We start from the raw sequence: 14,678 nt of genomic DNA on the forward strand, positions 1-14,678 counted from the left end.
CAAAAACAGTCACTTGCCCAATTTTTTTTTGCTAAAACAACATTAATACTACGCGATCATAACATATAACCAGCATCAACTTGGCCAAAAAGCTCCTGACATTTGCCTTCTGCGTCAACGCCTCACTTCCTCTCAGGAGTTTCCCATTACAGCACTGGAAACTACACTAATAGCCCTAACTGGGAGGCTCCCATTTTCATCCTCACGCTCTCCGTGCAGCACACACTGCAGCAAACTCACTCACATCTTCCCCACCTTGTTTTTTTTTGTTTTTTTTGTTTCTCCCAGCCGGTCGGTCCCCTCTCGGCCGTCCGCTCCAGCTACAAGGGCGACCGTCTGCCTCAGCGAGCGGAGTTAACGACCACGTGAAGCGTTGTCATTCCTGGCACGCTGCTGTTGCGGGTCCATGCCGAAGCCAGCGAGGCGGGCGGGCGGGCGGAAAGCGGGCGGGCGGGCAAGCGGGCGGCAAAGCGGGAAGCCCGGAGAGTGCCGACTTCAACTATTTGGCTGAAAGCTTTCCGGCAAAACCGCCCCTAGTATACACACATACACACACCGACACACGCGCTAAAGCCAGCCCCTTCCTGCCCACCTAGCTCCGGCCAATAGGAGAAAAGCTGCTAGGAATCGTGGCTTCCTATTGGATTGGAGTAGGTAATGAGGTGAAAACTGTGCTTACAGTAACATCCTCTGAATGCTAACTTCTTAAGGTATTTCCCCAATTTCATACCCTGCTGGCTGTGATGCCATTCCTGTCAAAAATCTGTTCAGGATGTCGACACGAGTCTTTGAACGCGGCGCCGCTCGGTCCATAAGGACGTTGCTGTCTGTCCTTGTGTGTGTTCTATTGATATGTCCCACCATCCCCCCAGGAAACAAACGCACCGCACACGCCGCACCGCCTCCCCTCGTCATCCAGACAGACACTCCAATTATTCATTCGCATCTCTCTCCTTTAAGCCCTTTTGCGCAGAGAATTTTAATCATAAATCGGACCGGATAACCCTTTATAAGGGCACTCGTTGAACTTATGGGCTGCCATTGACGGCGGTGGACTTCCAATCTGTTTGAACTGGGAGGAGGGAGAATGTACACAGTCCAAATGGATTGGACATCTAGTGCAGTCAACGGCAGCCAATGAGTGCTCTGTAAAATGTAAAAGTTTCTATGGTTTTTATTTTTTTGCATTTTTTGGTGATTTTTGGTGATGTTTCCATACTTTTTTGAGGTGATTTTTAGCAAATTTTCGTGATTTTCGCTTTTTGAGAGATTTTCAAGATTTTTTTTTCATGATTTTTCGCACATTTTTGCAATTTTTGATGATTTTTTTGGAGTATTTTTTTTCATGACTTTTCTGCTCCAGCTACAAGGGTGACTTTTATTGCAAATCCCTGTGATTTTTCAGCGATTTTATGGTGATTTTTTTTCATTACTTTTTCGAGATTTTTTGCAAATTCTCGTGATTTTTCGTGATTTTTAGGTGATATTTTCATTTTTTTCCCTTAATTTTCGCAAATTCTTGTAATCTTTTTTTTTTGCAATATGTTGGAGTGATATTTTTCATTATTTCTTTACAAATACCCGTGATTTTTCCTGATTTTTGGGTGATTTATTTTTTTTTCTCGTGGTTGTTAGGTGATATTTTCATGTTTTTTTTCCCCTTAAGTTTCGCAAATTCTTGTGATCTTTTTTTTTTTGCAATTTGTTGGACTAATATATTTCATGATTTCTTTATAAATACCTGTGATTTTTCGTGATTTGAAAAAAAAAAATTGGGGTGATTTTTTTTTTTTTTTTTTCAAATTCTTGTCAATTTAGCTATTTTTGGTGATATTTTCATGATTTTTTGCACATTCCTGTGATCTTTTTTTTGCAATTTGTTCGAGTGATTTTTTTCATGAATTTTTTCAAATACCTGTGATTTTTCGCAATTTTGGGGTGATTTTTTTCCCATGACTTTTTGGGTGATTTTTCACAAATTCTCATGATTTTTAGCGACTTTTTGGTGATATTTTCATGATTTTTCACAAATTCTTGTGATTTTTTTGCAATTTGTTAGAATGATTTTGTTTTCATGACTTTTTCCATGATTTCTTGGAAATTCTTGTGATTTTCGGGGGGGTTTCCGTGTTTTTTTTTGTGGGGGGGGTTGCATGGTTTTTGTATTTTTCAGAGGCTTTGTGTTTTTACAGTTTTGGTTTTTTGGGGGGGGGTTGCATGGTTTTTGTATTTTTCAGAGGCCTTGTGTTTTTACAGTTTTGTTTTTTTTGTGTGCAGTTTCCATGTTCTTGTGAAGTTCCTGTTCTGTAATCCCCCCACCTGACCCCGTAGTTTTGGGGATTTTTTTGCGTATTTCTTTTCATAGTTTTTCTCTTTATCATTTTTAGTTTTGTTTTTTTTTTTGGGGGGGGGGGTTTGTGGGTGGGGTTTGTAATTTTGTGATCTTTTGTTTGGATTTAGATTTTTTGGGAATTTAGTTTTCATTACCATTTTATTAATTCATCATTTAAACTATTCCTTAAAAACAATGATTGATGACAAAAACAAAATAATAAAATAATAAATAAATAATGAGGCATGACCTAAAACTATCATGTATGTGGACGCCAGGTTTTTTTTAATGAAGCAAATTAGTTTGAAATGAACAATTCTCTTTAATCAGCCTACGTTTAATATTTGCGTGACCCCCGCCTCCTTCCCTCCCTGCGCCCGTCCGCTTGGCATCATGTGAGCGCTGAAGCCTGGGCGCGGCAGAACTGATGAGTCAGAAGTCCGGATTCAATCGAACAGCTGTACTGTCAGTCTGAGTCGCATACAAAGTGCAAAACAAAGGGCTGCCAATGACACGGCGGCCTGGCTGTTTCTTCTGGTATCGCTGGGCTTTTATAATTCGCGTTGACTGCCATTATCGGCGATAGAAGTCCAATCCGTTTTGACTCGGAAGTCAAAAGATGTCTGCCAGCTTCCCCCAGTCAAACAGGACTGTTGACGTTGATAAAATAATTTTTGTTCAAGAAATAAGCTGGTTATGACTTGATTTTAATGTCAATGTATTGACTGTGATGGGAACTTTGCCCCTACCAAAATCGTCTTGTTTTTCCTTTGCCATCAACTGAAAAGAGTTTATCGCTACTAGACGTCCAATCCATTGGAAGTGGGAGGGATGGCAGCGAATGAGCGAATGTTCATTCTGTCAATAGTACACCAAGCCATGATAGCAATTACTTCACATTCAAGTGAGTATGCGTTACTTATTCAGGGTTTCTGCCGCTATCAGCAAATCTGTAATGGTTTTTAATGCCACTTTAAATGCCACTTTAAACTAATTTTTATGCCCATGCCCAACTGCAGATAGTTTCACACACACAAATTGTAAGCGTTAACCAATGAATATTTTTATTCGCCGAAAATACAAACGCAACAAACAGCTTGATGCAACTTCTGCTCCAGTGAGAATACTAAGCTCAGGAGGGCCATGCATGCGTGGAGGAGAGGTAGGAGAGGAACACTAGCAGCCGATTGGTATTGCCTTTAGCCCTAAACAACCAGAGTAGCTACCGGTACATACAGTGGGGCAAATAAGTATTTAGTCATTAATTGTACAAGTTCTCCCACTTGAAAATATGAGAGGCCTGTAATTGTCAACATGGGTAAACCTCAACCATGAGAGACAGAATGTGGAAAAAAAAAAACAGAAAATCACATTGTTTGATTTTTAAAGAATTTATTTGCAAATCATTGTGGAAAATAAGTATTTGGTCTATTCCAAAAGTTAATCTCAATACTTTGTTATGTACCTTTTGTTGGCAATAACGGAGGCCAAACGTTTTCTGTAACTCTTCACAAGCTTTTCACACACTGTTGCTGGTATTTTGGCCCATTCCTCCATGCAGATCTCCTCTAGAGCAGTGATGTTTTGGGGCTGTCGTTGGGCAACACGGACTTTCAACTCCCTCCTCACCCTGTGGCGTCAAAATGATAACAAGAACGGGAAGCAAAAATCCCAGAACCACACGGGGGGACCTAGTGAATGACCTACAGAGAGCCAGTGGCGCCACCAGGGGGTGGCCAGGGGTGGCCACGGCCACCCCTATAAATTGTTTGGCCACCCCACTGGCCACCCCGCTTGCCAGTATATCGTTAGATTGTTGCAGCATCAGTTATGCATTTCATCCCAAATGAATGCATTTATTTTGTTTAGTTAACTTAAATGTACACCTTATGCCTAATATGTACATAACACAATAAAACAGAATTGTTGTGGAACTCAAAATGTTGACTGGACAGTTATGGACTATGAACATTAAATCATTAGTAACATAAAATATTACACAATACACCAAAGTATATCAGTAGCTGTGTCCTTAAGTCTTTCTGATAGTTTTCCCATGACCTTTTTACTGCAATAATATAATGAAAACCTGAAATTATGGCTTTTAGTTTTGGCCACCCCTATGAAAAATTTCTGGAGGCGCCACTGCAGAGAGCTGGGACCACAGTGACAAAGGTTACTATCAGTAACACAATGCGCCGCCAGGGACTCAAATCCTGCACTGCCAGACGTGTCCCCCTGCTGAAGAAAGTACACGTCCAGGCCCGTCTGCGGGTTGCTAGAGAGCATTTGGATGATCCTGAAGAGGACTGGGAGAATGTGTTATGGTCAGATGAAACCAAAATAGAACTTTTTGGTAGAAACACAGGTTCTCTTGTTTGGAGGAAACAGAATAATGAATTGCACCATACCCACTGTGAAGCATGGGGGTGGAAACATCATGCTTTGGGGCTGTTTTTCTGCAAATGGACCAGGACGACTGATCTGTGTAAAGGAAAGAATGAATGGGGCCATGTATCGAGAGATATTGAGTGAAAATCTCCTTCCATCAGCAAGGGCATTGAAGATGAGAGGTGGCTGGTTCTTTCAGCATGGCAATGATCCCAAACACACAGCCAGGGCAACAAAAGAGTGGCTTCGTAAGAAGCATTTCAAGGTCCTGGAGTGGCCTAGCCAGCCAGTCTCCAGGGCTCAAACCCATAGAAAATCTGCGGAGGGAGTTGGAAGTCCATGTTGCCCAACGACAGCCCCAAAACATCACTGCTCTAGAGGAGATCTGCATGGAGGAATGGGCCAAAATACCAGCAACAGTGTGTGAAAAGCTTGTAAAGAGTTACAGAAAACGTTTGGCCTCCGTTATTGCCAACAAAGGGTTCATAACAAAATACTGAGATGAACTTTTGGTATTGACCAAATACTTATTTTCCACAATGATTTGCAAATAAATTATTTAAAAATCAAACAATGTGATTTTCTGTTTTTTTTCCACATTCTGTCTCTCATGGTTGAGGTTTACCCACGTTAACAATTACAGGCCTCTCTAATATTTTCAAGTGGGAGAACTTGCACAATTAGTGGTTGCCTAAATACTTATTTGCCCCACTGTATCAGCGATTTTTGGGTTTAAGATAACGTAACTCTTTTAGGAAGCAAAACTGAGAAGCATAAACACCCATACTCACGAACTCATCCAGACGAAATCAGAATACAATCATGAAAAAAAACTACCTCAGGGGAGACTTAGTGCGTGAAATGCCCCAAAATGATCTCATTGCCTTCAGCATTGGCTGACGCTAACAGCCATAGATGTCCAACTCATATAAAGTGGGAGGGATGGCAGCGAATGAACACATGTTCAGTAGTGATGAACTCATTCCAATTCCCAGCCAAATGATGAGAATACCTTGTTTTTCTCTTTGTTACTTGTAGATCAGTGCAACATTTTGAACATCCCAAATAAAACCAATGGAAGGTTTTTTTTTTCATAACTGTCATCGAATGGTTGCTTTCTATTCAAAGGTAGCATAACAATTGCAGGTGAGGTGAAATTTCCCCTGGCATGGTGCGGGCAGCCTATCTCCGAAATAGATTTTTCCAGCAGGAAAACAAAGTGCACAAAACAAAAGCCTCGCAGACAAACAAGCGGAGCCTTTTCCTTCCTTTACGGTAGCCCCTCCCCTCTTATTTGAAGCTGTCCCACCACATTGCGTTTAGCAATACTACAACCTGAAAGTAAAGCTCCCCACATAAATGCGGTTTGCCAATCTACAGCCCCAAAACCTGCCAAGCTTTGTTAAAATCAGCTCAAATGAAAACAGAGCTCAAGATCAAGATACCAGAAAACAAATAAATCAACAGCATGAGATACATTGAAGAGAAATCCTTGCTGCTTTGCTGATAAGCATCATTGGAGATGTAGTTCTTAGAAAAGGTTCAAACTGAGAAACATAAACACCCATACTCAGAAACTCATCCAGACAAAATCAGAATACAGTCATGGGAAAAACACTACACATCACCTCAGGGGAGGCTAAGTGCATGTGCTTTGTTTATGCCCGTTCTCCAACTACAGTGCTACCGCTACATATGAAGTTAATTCGTTCCAGGACCTTATTTGTAAGTCGAAATGATCGTATGTCGAGCAGGATTTTCTCATAAGAATACATTATAATTCCATTAATTCGTTCCACAGCCCAAAAACCTACACTAAATCCTTAATAAATGCTGTTGTTACTATTGCAAAAAGCAATTACAAAGAGCAAAACAAATACAATATGAATGAAAATCGGAATAATAATATAATACTAGCAATAATAATAATACCTGTAATAATGTAACAAACCGGGTTGTAATGTGGCGAATGTGTTTGCGTAGTGAACCTGAACGCATCGCATGGCTGAGTGACCTTTTTAGTTTCACTTTCACTTTTCAAATTATGAATAAAAAATGTAATAATAATAGTAATAATAATAATAATACCACCCGTAATAATGTAACGAATCGGGTTCTAATGTGGTGGATGTATTTTGAGTGGTGTACCTGATCGCACCGCGTGGCTGACGACACAGTGAGAGGGAGTGTATTAGAGTTTTTACTTTCACTTTTCCACGTTCTACTGTTGGACGTCAGCTGCTGAGGACAGTAGGCATGTTGTGAAGGCAAGTTCTGAAATAAATGATTAAAAACCTGACGAAGCTGGCGATTTCACAATAATAATAATTGTCACCTTAACTTGAGACTGACGAGAACGGATAAGGACCTCCGCGCTCGTAGCCATTCTACGGCTGTATTTTCGAGCCAGTTTACGGACGCGGACACTTCGCTCATATTTCCCAATCATTTCAAACTTCGTTAAATGATAAGCCTCACCTTTTTCCTTTTTTTCACCACCTGTACTAACATTGTTGGAACCCATGTTGATTTCTCCCACAAGAAAATCCACCATGCGCCCGTCTTGTGGGAAAACAAAGTCACTGCCGGGTTATCATAAATCGTCGTATTTCGAGAATGTCGTCGGCTGTAGAAACAAATTGCGAGTCAAATTTTACGTCGGATGTCGAAAAGATTGTGTGTCGAAGCGATCGAATGTCGAGGTACCACTGTACTTGTGTTATTTGCATTTCCCCTGTCTGCGTGCGCCGGCCATACGAAGCCGTCAACGGCGAAACACTGCGTTTATTAAACATATATCGTTTTTTTTTTTGTTTGTTTGTTTTTTTTAACCTGTCCTGTTCGGTTGATTGACACGGCGAAAGGAGATATCTGAGTGTCCGACTGGTCTGAACCAGGAGTGTCCAAGTCCGGTCCTCGAGAGCCCCTATCCAACTTGTTTTCCATGTTTCCCTCCTCCAACACTCCTGAATCAAGTAATAATGAGGATCGTTGTCAGGCCCCTGCAAAGCTTGCTGATGAGCTGATCTTTTGATTCAGGTGTGTTAAAGGAGGGAGACATGGAAAACAAGCTGGATAGGGGCTCTCGAGGACCGGTCTGAACAGTTTTAATGTATCACATGGGAGTACGACATACTTCCATTGTGATCATTCAACATACCTCGTTTATTAGGAGAAGGTAGCCCACAGGAAGGGGTTATAGGGGAACAGAAGAAAAGAAGGAGAGAGAGACAGAAGAAGTACAAACAACAACAAGAAAAACAGTACAGTGTACCACAAAAGTGAGTACAACCCTCACATTTCTGCAGATATTTAAGTATATCTTTTCATGGGACAACACTGACAAAATGACACTTTGACACAATGAAAAGTAGTCTGTGTGCAGCTTACATAATAGTTTAATATTTTCCAACTCAAAATATAGCCATTAAGATCTAAACCCCTGGCAACAAAAGTGAGTACACCCCATAGAAACTACGTACATCCCTAAATGTCCAAATTGAGTACTGCTTGTCATTTTCCCTCCAAAATGTCATGTGACTCGTTACAGGAGTGCTGTCAGCCTTGCTGCAGAGATTGACGAGGTGGGGGGTCAGCCAGTTTGTGCTCAGACCATACGCCACACTCTACATCAAATTGGTGCGCATGGCTGTCACTCCAGGAGGAAGCCTCTTCTGGAGACCGTACACAAGAAAGCCCACCCGTCTCATCAGACCATAGGACATGGTTCCAGTAATCCATGTGCTTTGTTGACATGTCTTCAACAAATTGTTTGCGGGCTTTCTTGTGAAATGCGAGGTCTGTAGTCTGTACTCAATTTTTGTGATATACTGTACATTAAACGCCTACACTAACTAACTATGAATATGTTGGTGCTATCTTTAGCTAGTTAGCTAGTTTCCGGTTGACACCATGTGGGGGGCCTGGTAACCAAGGAAAGGGGGGGGGGGTCTGAGAGATAAGTGATTGGGAGGGGTAGAGTGTACACAAATCAGCCATGTGGTCTAGAACCGAGTATTTGCGTGAATCCCTTGTGAGTGTGAGTATGTTGGTATCCTATTTTATGCTGTCTCATTACTAATCCTGACACCGAGGTTTCCTACTTGAGTGTGTCTAATTTCATCTTGTCATGCGTGAGTCCCATCTAACAAGTGATAGTCCCGCAAATGAGTGGAGATGCCACATGGGTGCCGCCCCAGGGCCATGGCCCCAGCCAATTGGGGGTGGGGGGGGTGTCAGCGCAGCCCATCCCTCCTCCTGCAGCCCAGTAAAGGGGCCCATCGTCATCCCCAGGGGTCCAGGGTGGTCCCCCAGGCCATCCGCGCCCCCACCTAAAGGCCTTCAAGGGTGGGATAAGGGGACGTGCCACCACCCCATGAGATCGGAGCCCCGACCCCCCTCCCCCGGGGCCGGCAACCCAGGCAGAGAGGAGGCCACACCCAGGGAGCCACGCCATAGAGAAAAAGTGTGGGACCCACCTACCACCCTATTACTGTGGCTGCCAGATTCCTGACTGGCAGCCATTACTCAGCACCATGTAGGGATTGTGTGGGGAAGGTAGTGCAGTGTATGCATTAAAATAGGAGAGCCCGGCTTGGGGCAGTGGGACCGTTGCATGGAAACTCTACCCAGCCGCCCATCCCACCTCCCCTCGCTGGAGCTCCCCTGTGGAATATGATGTATGTGGTGCGTTAAAAGAGGTGCGGGAATGGCCGGGCCTGCCGTGAGGAGGCAACCGTTATGTCACACCCCTCAACAGGTCCCATCCATCCCACAGCTTTGGTGTGTGTTACAATCAAGGGGGAGCCGGCTTATAACGTATATTGTTTCTTACCACTGGTCGCCCTACCCAAGACGCTTGTTGCTATTCCCACCGATAATATCGCTATCGGTACCAATATAGCACTAAAACGACATCGATGACAGCAAGTATTAAAAAAAACAACATGCCGTTGCTGTACAATATGTACTTTTTGAGATCTAGTTTCTGACCACTGGTCGCCCTACCCAAAATGGCCGCCATTATAATAAGGCTGCAACAACCAATCGATTAAAATCACTTATTAAACTAGTTGCCAACGAAAATGATAATCGATTTTTGCCGGCAGCTATGAGCAGTCCTAATTGGGTCCTTGTTTGTGTGCAACGTGAGCCTATGTGTGCCCCATTGATTACAGCAAGAGAGAGAGAGTTCACTGCTACACTCAGGTTGGGTTGCTGAATCAATATTACGAAGTGTCCCGAGTTAGTGGCAAAAAACACGGGAGGCGATGAGCGATGGCGAAATGCGAAAGTCATCGCTGTTGAGCTGAAAGCCAACACTCAGGGCGTGACGAGACTGTAGCAGTAAGCGACAGCGACATGGATCGCCCTCTGTCTGTGCTTCATTGCTAGTCTCTGATTGGCTATGAATTTGGAGGGCATTTCAAAATTTCCGGTCTTTTATGAGCACTAACATCTTCACATACTGCTGCCTTTTTAATTATGTCCCGGAAATCATGCCCAGAGGTATCATAAAGTATGTGCTGATCGCACTTTCACAGCTAAAATGACACGCTCCTCAATGTTGACAAAGTTTTTTTTGTTTTTTAATGACAAGCAATGTTACACAGTCATTGAAACTTGTAAAGAACTGCAAACGCACAAGAGAAATGAGAGAAAATGAAATATCCATGTTGAGTTTTTTTTTCCCCCATGTTGACAAATTGTGGCGTGTGGATGTCAATTTCCAGGTTGGCCAGTGTCCTCTGAGGTGATTTGTCTATCAATAAATCCGTTGCTGATTGGTTGTAGTGCCAGGCGACAGCGACAGAAATAGAACCATTTCCTATTTTCTTATATCGTGTTGCTGGTGTGCATATTGCAGGTGTACGTGCACAAACGTGCACGAACGTCGCGTGTCACTTCGCCGCAACAGGGTTGGTGATTTTCGTCTCAACGCGTGCGTTCCATAGAAAATGTATTGAACACGAGCGACGTCGCCTCCTACGTGGTTTGCCCATAGGTTGACTTTTGTGTTGTTAGATCCAGTGCGCCTCCGTCAGAGGTGAGTAAATGAAGCCAATTGCATTGTTTGCATTCTTTGATGATGAGACGTTATTACTCAGCACAGAGCGCTAATCTAGTTAGCGATTATGCTAATCAGTGTCTTACATGTCTGTTTATATTGTGACTTGGAGAAGCACATTAGCACTTCAGTTATTTTTAGATTGTAAAGTTGTCTCATTTCTTTTTTTTTAAAGAAACCACACACATAAACCCAGCTTAGTCTCCCTTCAGCGCAAACTCCCATTTAACTGTAATTTGTCATACAAGAGCCTGTGCTTTGAAATTGGATTTGGATTGTATTTCTGAACAACTGTTTGTTAAGAAAACATTCATTACAGTCCTCTTTATTCGATTTTATTTAGTTTGTTTAAAGAAAACAAATTAATCATTGACACAATTTTATCAGCACTTTACCCACGAGACAAAAAAATGGACTTTTGTCTGATTTGTGTACTGAGGAATTATTTTTGAATGTTATACTAAAAACCTTTACTAAAATCTTTAACAAGTTTTATGTGCTTAAAACAGTACAGTTGGAGTCAGGAAGCTGTAATGAAATAATATTTTTCAAGGAAATAGTTGTCCATTTTGTCTTTATTGTTACTTACAACATTCCTAACGTAACTTCAAGTTAAATTGTGAAGGTCATTTAAAAAAGTTGCCTGGCACCGCCAGACAATTCTCCCTGTATTTTTCAAACACTGTGAGAAATAGTCTGGGACGCAGCCCATTAACGGCCTCTCGAACAAGTACAAAATCAACCGTCCAATCAGATTCGTTTATTTGCGTGACGTGTTCTTAACGAGTAACGTCACTCTTGCGCACCGAAAGTCGTCTCTACAACAACACAGATGGCGAACAGGAAAGCCGAGAATATGTTCCGATCCGCGGTAAAACCAGTTTTAAATGACCAAAAACACATCGACGCAAGTCATGGACAACAGTCAACATGGCTCGCGCTAGCCATGTTGAATAAACGTCTCCATTCTCCGCTCACGCTAATTACTTGTCGTTTTAACAACGTCACGGAGTCTCGTCCACCATTGTGTCTCCAGCGTTGTTTTTTTTTTTTTTTTTTTTTAATTTATTATTATTTGCATAAAAATTACCTTATTGTACCTCACAGTATCTTATTACTTTATTAATATAATGTGTTTTGTCCTCACTAAAAGTGAAGTTGTTCAGCTTGACAGACAGCAAAAAAGGCAGTTGTGCTTTTTCCCACCGTGTAAATCCCTCTAAAGACTACTTTTTTTTTTTTTTTTTTTTTTAAGCGAGGTTTTTCCATTTTTTGTTTTGTTTTCGTGGTTGTTTTTTGGGGGGGTGAGCAGGGTGTAGGGTTTTTTTTTGCGTTATTTGGGATTTTCAGAGTTTTGTGTTTTTCACAAACATTTTTTATGAATCACAAGAAACACGGAAAAATGAAAAACTCAGCTTTCAATTTTAATCTTTATAGGGCACTCACTGGCTGCCATTTACGGCACTAGACGTCCAATCCATTTTGACTGGGAGGGGCGAAGCTAGTCTTCCTGGTTTAAATGAATTGGACTACTATCACAATCAATGGCATGCAATGAGTAAGATTCTATGGGTAAAAAAATAACTTTAGCGGTTACCTGGAGCCATAACATTGATTACAGGTAGTCCTCGGGTTAAGACGTTTCCGACTTACGCGATTTTGACTTAACGACGCCGGAGTCTCGTCCACCATTGTGTCTCCAGCGTTGTTTTTTTGTTTTGTTTTTTAAATTTATTATTATTTGCATAAAAATTACCTTATTGTACCTCACAGTATCTTATTACTTTATTAATATGATGTGTTTTGTCCTCACTAAAAGTGAAGTTGTTCAGCTTGACAGACAGCAAAAAAGGCAGTTGTGCTTTTTGAGCTTTACACTTCCTTCACTCTTGACAATTTGTAAAGCTGTACAATATACTAGTATATAAACACTTATGTTCAAAACGACACACATATTACCAAAAAACACACAACACAAAACAATAGGTGTTCAAACGCCCATCTAGTCTGATCAATGTGTAAATTTAGTAGAATAAATTAGCCTAATTTGCCTAACAAAAGTCTGCTCGCATAAATGCTACGAATGCTAAAGTATTTACAATTCTCATAGGAAATTGCCCACACTTAAGTCCACAAACTGTAGCTGTAAACTCAATTACAATTGTATACACAAACATATATTGGCTGAAACAACTTACGGCCTTAAGTGGCCCAAACCAGAGCACAGCTATCCTTTATCCACGTCAGACGTCTGCTTCTGTCCTTCAAGGCGATAGTCCAGCCAGACCCAAGGCTGTCACCAGAGGCTGTGTATCCTTCATCATTAAACATAATACAATACTTTTGGACTTTTTGGATAGTTATTTTGGGGTATTTGAAGGGTTCATTCAGACTGACGCGGAAATTCAGGTTACGTCGCCAGCTTCGGAACGGGACTCGTTCGTAACCCGGGCACTACCTGTATTTTTTTTTTTTTTTTTCATTTTATTGTAAATCATTTAGTTTATAGTCACAGCGTACTAATTTATAAATGCATTTCATATATAAAAAAAAATATTCCGAAAAAAATTATTAATTAATAAATAATTTACTACTACTTTTTAATAAATGACGAGAAATACACTTGCTATATAGAGGACAACAGGTGTTAATAGCCGTCCCTGAAAGGTTTAATGCAGCAACATCAATGATGAGTTCATGAAATTTGAACCAAAAAAAAAAAAAAAAAAAACGTTGCTATTTAAAGCAATGACAATAAAAATAAAAAATAAAGCTAAGCTAAGCTAACTTCTGTCCCTCTTACCTGATGGCGAAACTGTCACATCCAGCTGCGCGTGGTGGCGCCACTCACTCCTTTCGTTGGCGTGGGCCCGCAAATTAAAACCACGCAAAGGCGACCATGCTGATACCTTCTGCTACTTTGTGGAAGGTAACTTTTAAAAGCGTAACAAATGTGTTTTTATTCAGTATCAGGCGAAAGGTAAGCTAGCTTGCTCACTACTTTTAAGGCTCGGGAGGAAGCAACAAGCGATTTTGACAGTTCATGGACGCGTGCAAATGCGTCACGCTATGGGGGTGTTTTGCTTTTCAAAACTGTATTAACATTGAATAATAAACAACTAAGCACGTATTAGGACAGTGTCTGTTTATGTTGTGATTTATAGCGGTTCTTTTCACATGTGACATCATTAGAGAGCAATTAAAGACTCTTTAAACAGAGGATAAACATAATAGTACCCTGTTATGACTATGGATCAGTCCAACAGAAGCAAGAGTAAGGGGAGGGGGTGTTTGTTGCTAGGGAAACAACATTGAATCTCCCCGAGGGGAAAAGATGTGGCCACTGATTTCTCAACAAATCGCTGTCTATCAGTTAGCATGAGATGGATACATTAGATTTATTAAACTGTAAAAATAAATCAATAAAAATTCATTATTTTAGTTTTTTTTTTTTTAATATTAACTCGTTGGGTGCCAATGATGGAAAAAGATGCATTATGAGTGTTAGTGTTTTTACAGGTATCAGCAAATCTCATTTAATGCTTTTTAATGCCTTATTTAATGCCAATTTAAACTAATTTAATGCCCATGTACATACATAGTTTTTTTTTATGCACATACGTAGTTAATTATGTTGTGTGAGCAACTTTTTGGGTTATGCAGTGCTTTGGGCATGTTAAACATGTAGATAAATGCGCTATATAAGTACTCTCCATTTACCAATAATTAGGGATGTCCTGTTCCAATCGCGTGATTGGAAATCGGGCCGATCGCGCCATTTTTCAGAGGACTGGAATAGGGTTAAAAGGATCGGGTTTTTAATTTTAAAAAATGATTTTTTTTCTGCTTCATGCTCATATAGCGCTGATTGACAGGTTTGTGGCTTTG

At 41.1% G+C, this 14,678-nt stretch overlaps 1 protein-coding gene across 9 annotated transcripts in view; it reads right to left on the minus strand.

Moving 5' to 3' along the window:
* Nucleotides 1-13,796, minus strand: part of LOC130930836 (muscleblind-like protein 2a) — a 102,167-nt gene extending 88,371 nt beyond the window's left edge. For 8 of the 9 annotated variants that reach the window (XM_057859047.1, XM_057859092.1, XM_057859064.1 and 5 more), the window contains exon 1: nucleotides 13,594-13,796. The gene's annotated coding sequence lies outside the window, so the exon portion shown is untranslated. Of the gene's footprint in view, nucleotides 1-255; nucleotides 1,572-13,593 lie in introns of those variants that run through there. The other variant, XM_057859037.1, reaches the window with a different exon arrangement.
* Nucleotides 13,797-14,678: the final 882 nt, after the last annotated feature.

The sequence above is a fragment of the Corythoichthys intestinalis genome, chromosome 2, assembly GCF_030265065.1.
Source record: "Corythoichthys intestinalis isolate RoL2023-P3 chromosome 2, ASM3026506v1, whole genome shotgun sequence".
Lineage (NCBI taxonomy): Eukaryota > Metazoa > Chordata > Actinopteri > Syngnathiformes > Syngnathidae > Corythoichthys > Corythoichthys intestinalis.